Raw genomic sequence first — 6,112 nt, forward strand, 5'->3', positions numbered from 1 at the left:
AAATTAATCTGACATAGCATTTCTGACTTCTGAATGCTGCCCAGGCCAATGCAAGATCTTGGCTGTGCTGCAGTGCTGGGTGGTATTATGACTATAGTAATACTGCATATTGTTTTCTACTCGGAGAATATCAATGAAGAAAAATTATGTGGTAATGGTAAATGAAGATCAAGAGCTTAATTTATAAACATTTGAACAGGTGTTTCCTGACCAATAACAACACTCTCAAAGAAAAACTGAGTACAAACAACATCATTTCACTGTTCTCCTTTCACAGAGAAATGGGAAAAATGTGGCAGGCTTGTCCACATATCTCTAACATCTTCAATAAAATGGTCAGTTACAAAAAATAAATAAGCAAAATTTGTGAGGTAGAAATTGTGGAAAGATATATGCCTGCCAATGGGACTTGAATGTTGTTGATATAAAGTTGGTATGTTTTTAAATGACAGTAGACAATAAGAAATTACAAAGAAATTTCATGCTGATGCAAATGCCAGTGCACTAAACATAAGTATTCTGAAGGACATTGAATTGCTCATAAGTTTTGAAACAGTTTCAAAATTCAAAACAAACCTCCAACAAACCATTCCAAAAGGGACGTAGTTCAGGTGGGCTGTAAGGAAACTTGTTTCAGTTGGCTCAGAGCTCTCACTATTTCCTGCAGAAAAGAGAGCTGTTTCTTGTCATTTCTGCTCCAAGAAAGACAGCACTGTACCTCAGGAACAAGACACATACTCTTTATACCTACAGCTGTCCCTCCTGTTGTTATCCCCCCCCCACACACACACATTTCAGGCTCATGGATGTGCTTGTTTCCTAGAGATAAAAATGACTTTGAAACATGCAAGCAGATGGATTAGCTTAGTGACATGAATTCCACTTAGTTCAGGATATGCACACAAACCCAATGCACATGGCAGTGTGAGACCATTTTCTGAATGTACAACGGGCATATAAAGAAACCTGTACAATAAAACAACTTCTGGAGGCATCACAATCCCTGACTTCAAGCTCTACTATAGAGCTGCAGTAATAAAAACAGCTTTGTATTGGCATAAAAACCGACATGTGGACCAATGGAATCGAATTGAAGACCCTGACATTAACCCACACACCTATGGACATATAATTTTTGACAAAGAAGCCAAAAGTGTACAATGGAAAAAAGAAAGCATCTTTAACAAATGGTGCTGGCATAACTGGATATCAACGTGTAGAAGGCTGCAAATAGATCCATATCTGTCACCGTGCACAAAACTTAAGTCCAAGTGGATCAAAGACCTCAACATAAATCCAGCTACTCTAAACCTGCTAGAAGAGAAAGTAGGAAGTAGTCTTGAACGTATTGGCATAGGAGATCACTTCCTAAATATAACACCAGTAGCTCAGACACTGAGACAAACAATCAATCAATGGGACCTCTTGAAACTGAGAAGCTTTTGTAGAGCAAAGGATACGGTCAACAAGGCAAAACGACAGCCTACAGAATGGGAAAAGATCTTCACCAACCTCACAGGTGACAGAGGACTGATATCCAGAAAATATAAGGAACTCAAGAAATTAGACATCAAAACGACCAACAGTCCAATTGAGAAATGGGCTTTAGAATTAAACAGAGAATTCTCAACAGAGGAAACTCAAATGGCTGAAAGACATTTAAGGAATTGCTCAACATCCCTGATCATCAGGGAAATGCAAATCAAAACAACTCTGAGATACCACCTTATGCCTGTCAGAATGGCTAAGTTCATAAACACTGAAGACACTTTATGCTGGAGAGGTTGTGGAACTAGGGGATCTCTCCTCCACTGCTGGTGGGAATGCAAGCTTGTACAACCACTTTGGAAATCAATATGGCGCTTTCTTAGAAAATTGGGAATCAATCTCCCCCAAGATTCAGCTATACCACTTTTGGGCATATACCCAAGAAATGCTCAATCATACCACAAGAGCACTTGCTCAGCTATGTTCATATCAGCATTGTTTGTAATAGCCAAATCCTGGAAACAACCTAGATGCCCTTCAACTGAAGAATGGATAAATAAATTGTGGCACATATACACAATGGAATACTACTCAGCAGAGAAAAACAATGACATCATACGGTTTGCAGACAAATGGATCGATCTAGAAAAAAACATCCTGAGTGAGGTGACCCAGACTCAGAAAGACAAATATGGTATGTACTCACTCATAGGAAGATGCTAGATGTGGAACAAGGATGAATGGACTGCTACTCACATCACCAGTGAGGCTACTGGAAAACGAGACCCCAAAAAAGACACGGAGAAATGGATGAGATCTACATGAACAGCCTGGTCATGAGTGGGAACAACGAAGGGCGATGGTCGAGGGAAAGAGAGTGGGAGATCCTAGCTGGATCAAGAAAAGAGAGGGAGAACAACAAATAGGAGACCATGGTAAATGAAGACCACATGAGAAGGGGAGGAAGCAGAGAGCTAGGGAGGCCCACGGAGATTCACAAAGATACCCCCACAAAAGACTGCTGGCAATGGTCGAGAGATGGCAGGAACTGACCTACTCTGGTGATGGGATGGCCAGACACCCTGTTAGTTGTGCCATAAACCCCATCCAAGGAAGGTCTGAGGAATCTGGATGCAGACATCCATAGCTGGGCCCCTGGTGGAGCACTGGGAGTCTAATTAGTGAGAAAGAAGAGGGTTTATATGAGCGAGAATTGTTGAAGCAAAGGTTGGATAAAGCACAGGGACAAATAACCAAATGAATGGAAGCACAGGATTTATGAACCAAAGGCTGAGGGGCCCCCAACTGGATCAGGCCCCCTGAACGGGTGAGACAGTCATTTGGCTTGATCTGTTTGGGAGGCAGCTATGTATTGGTGCCGGGTCCTGGGCTCGTTGCATGAGTTGGCTGTTTGAATCCTGGGACCTATGCAGGGACGCTTGGCTCAGTCTGGGAGGGGGGGACTGGACCTGGCTGAACTCAGTCTACCAGGTCGATCCCGGTCCTCGGGGGAGACCTTGATCTGGAGGAGGTGGGAATGGGGGGTGGAGTGGGGGGAGGGGGAGGGGGGCGAGAGTGGGAGAACAGGGGAATCTGTGGCTATTATGTTGAACTAAATGATGTTGTAAAATAAATTTACTAAAAAAAAAGAAAATTGGAACTATCAACCTGATAGAAACTGGATAGAGTAAACTATATGTACAATTCTGTCCAGTGAGAAAAAATTTCTCCTGCGCTTAACATCCTCCAAACTTGGACAGATTTTACGCTATCTTATGCTAATTATGCAAGAATATGAGAGAGTTTGAGAGTTCAGTAGCCTGGTTTGGTTTAAGTACAAGCATAATAAAGGAATCTGTGTCCAGAATTCAATAAATATTTTTCCTCATAATTTGGTTATTGAGATACATAAATAATTAAAACACCTGAGTTGGGTTAGATTCCATGTTCTTATTCTCAACAGCAGAACAGAGCTTGTATTTATTAACTAAAGGGATGGGACATCATAGTTATAAATTGTTTAAATAAATTTGTCCCATTTCAAATATTGTGCTTTAAAAGTAACTAAAACAGCTATTAGAAGGCTGGAAGTAAAGTCTCATCCTGTGATCTTCTTGCTCTTATGGATGAGGACCACAGGGAATGCATACAATAACAGAGACCAATATGGCTCCCCTTAGAGATAAGCACATGTTAACATAAAACCTCTGACACCATAGAGAACTGTTGTTATTTTATGAAAAATGTCTTTTTAAATTTTTTTATTTTACAATTAATTTTACATATCAGCCATGGATTCCCCCATCCTCCTTCCTCCCACCCCCCCTTCCCTCCCAATATGACCCCCCTCCCAACCTCTCAAAGGCAAGGTCTCCCCTGGAGAGTCAGCCCAGCCTGGCAGATTCAGTTGAGGCAGGTCCAGTCCCCTCCTTCCTACACCAAGGCTGAGCAAAGTGTCCCAGCATAGGCCCTAGTCTCCAAAAAGCCAGCTCATACACCAAGAACAGGTCCTGGTCCCACTGCTTGGGGGCCTCCCAAACAGTTCAAGCTCATCAACCGTCTCACTTATCCAGAGGGTCTGGTCCAGTTCCATGGGGGCTCCCCAGCTACTGGCACGCAGTTCATGTGGTTCCACTAGTTTGGCTATTTGTCCAGGTGCTTTTTCTAATCACGGTCTCAATATCTCTTGCTATTATACTCATCTCTCTCACCGATGCTGATTGGGCTCCTGGAGCTCCACCTGGGGCCCAGCTGTGGATCTCTGCATCTGCTTCCATCAGTCACTGGATGAGAGTTCTATTATGACAGTCAGGGTGCTCGTCCATCCGACCAACAGAGTAGTCAGCCCGGCATTCTCTTGACCATTGCCAGTAGTCTGTCATAGAAGTGTCTTTGTGGATTTCTGGGGATCTCTCTAGCACTCTGCTTCTTCCTATTCCAACGGGGTCCTCATTTATCATGGCATCTCCCGCCCTGTTCTCTCACCCAATCCAGCCAGGTCTCCTGCTCCTCCAAGTTCTCTTTCCCCAACCTTTGCACTCCACTACCACCCCTCACCCCCAGATTGCTCATGTAGAGCTCATCCATTTCTCTGTCATTGGGTGATCCTTGTGTCTGTCTTAGGGTCCTCTTTACTAGGTAGCCTCTCTGGAGTTGTGAATTTCAGTCTGGTTATCCTTTGCTTTACATCTAGTATCCACTTATGAGTAAGAACATGTCTTTCTGAGTCTGGGTTACCTCACTCAGGATGATTTTTTCTAGTTCCACCCATTTGCCTGCAAACCTCATGATGTAATTGTTTTTCTCTGCTGAGTAGTACTCCATTGTATATATGTACCACATTTTATTTATCCATTCTTCAGGTGAAAGGCAGCTAGATTGTTTCCAGGTTCTGGCTATTACAAATAATGCTGCTATGAACAGAGCTGAGCATGTGTCTTTGTGATATGAATGAGCATTCCTTGGGTATATACCAAAGAGTGGTATAGCTGGGCCTTGAGGGAGGTTGATTCCCAATTTTCTATGAAAGCACCATATTGATTTCCAAAATGGCTGTACAAGTTTGCATTCCCAACAACAGTGGAGGAGTGATCTCCTTGATCCACATCCTCTCCAACATAAGCTGTCTTCAGTGTTTTGATCTTAACCATTCTGATGGGTATAAGATGGTATCTCAGAGTCATTTTGATTTGCATTTTCCTGATTATTAAGGATGTTGAGCAATTCTTTAAATGTCTTTCAGGCATTTAAGCTTCTTCTGTTGAGAATTCTCTGTTTAACTCTATTGCCCTTTTTTAATTGGACTATTGGGTATTTTGATGTCTAATTTCTTTAGTTATTTATATATTCTGGATATCATCAGCCCTCTGTCAGATGTGGGGTTGGTGAAGAGCTGTTCCCATTCTGTATAGGCTGTCATTTTGTCTTGTTGAATGCATCCTTTGCCCTACAAAAGCTTCTCAGTTTCAAAAGGACCCAGATTCAATTCAGTCCTCATCAGAATCCCAACACAATTCTTCACAGACCTGGAAAGAATAATACTCAACTTCAATATGGAAAAACAAAAAACTCAGGATAGCCAAAAGAATCCTATACAATAAAACAACCTCTGGAGGCATCATGATCCCTGACTTCAAGGTCTACTATAGAGCTACTGTAATAAAAACAGCTTGATATTGGCATAAAAACTGACATGTGGACCCATGGAACTCAACTGAAGACCCTGACATTAATCCACACACCTATGATTTTTAACAAAGAAGCCAAAATGTACAATGGAAAAAAGAAAGCATCTTCAACAAATGGTGCTGGCATAACTTTATGTCAACTTGTAGAATACTGCAAATAGATCCATATCTGTCACCGTGCACAAAACTTAAGTCCAAGTGGATCAAAGACCTCAACATAAATCCAGTTATTGTGAACCTGATATAACTGAAAGTAGGAAGTATTCTTGAATGCATTGGCACTGGAGATCACTTCCTAAATATAACACCAGTAGCACAGACACTAAAAATGTCTTTTCTAACAAAGCAGTTTGACTGATGTGTAATGTGAGACAGGGATATAGAGGAAAGGAATAAAGAAATTTAATTTTACCATCTCTTCCTCCTTTCCTTTCTTT

The sequence above is a fragment of the Peromyscus leucopus genome, chromosome 3 (assembly GCF_004664715.2).
Source record: "Peromyscus leucopus breed LL Stock chromosome 3, UCI_PerLeu_2.1, whole genome shotgun sequence".
Lineage (NCBI taxonomy): Eukaryota > Metazoa > Chordata > Mammalia > Rodentia > Cricetidae > Peromyscus > Peromyscus leucopus.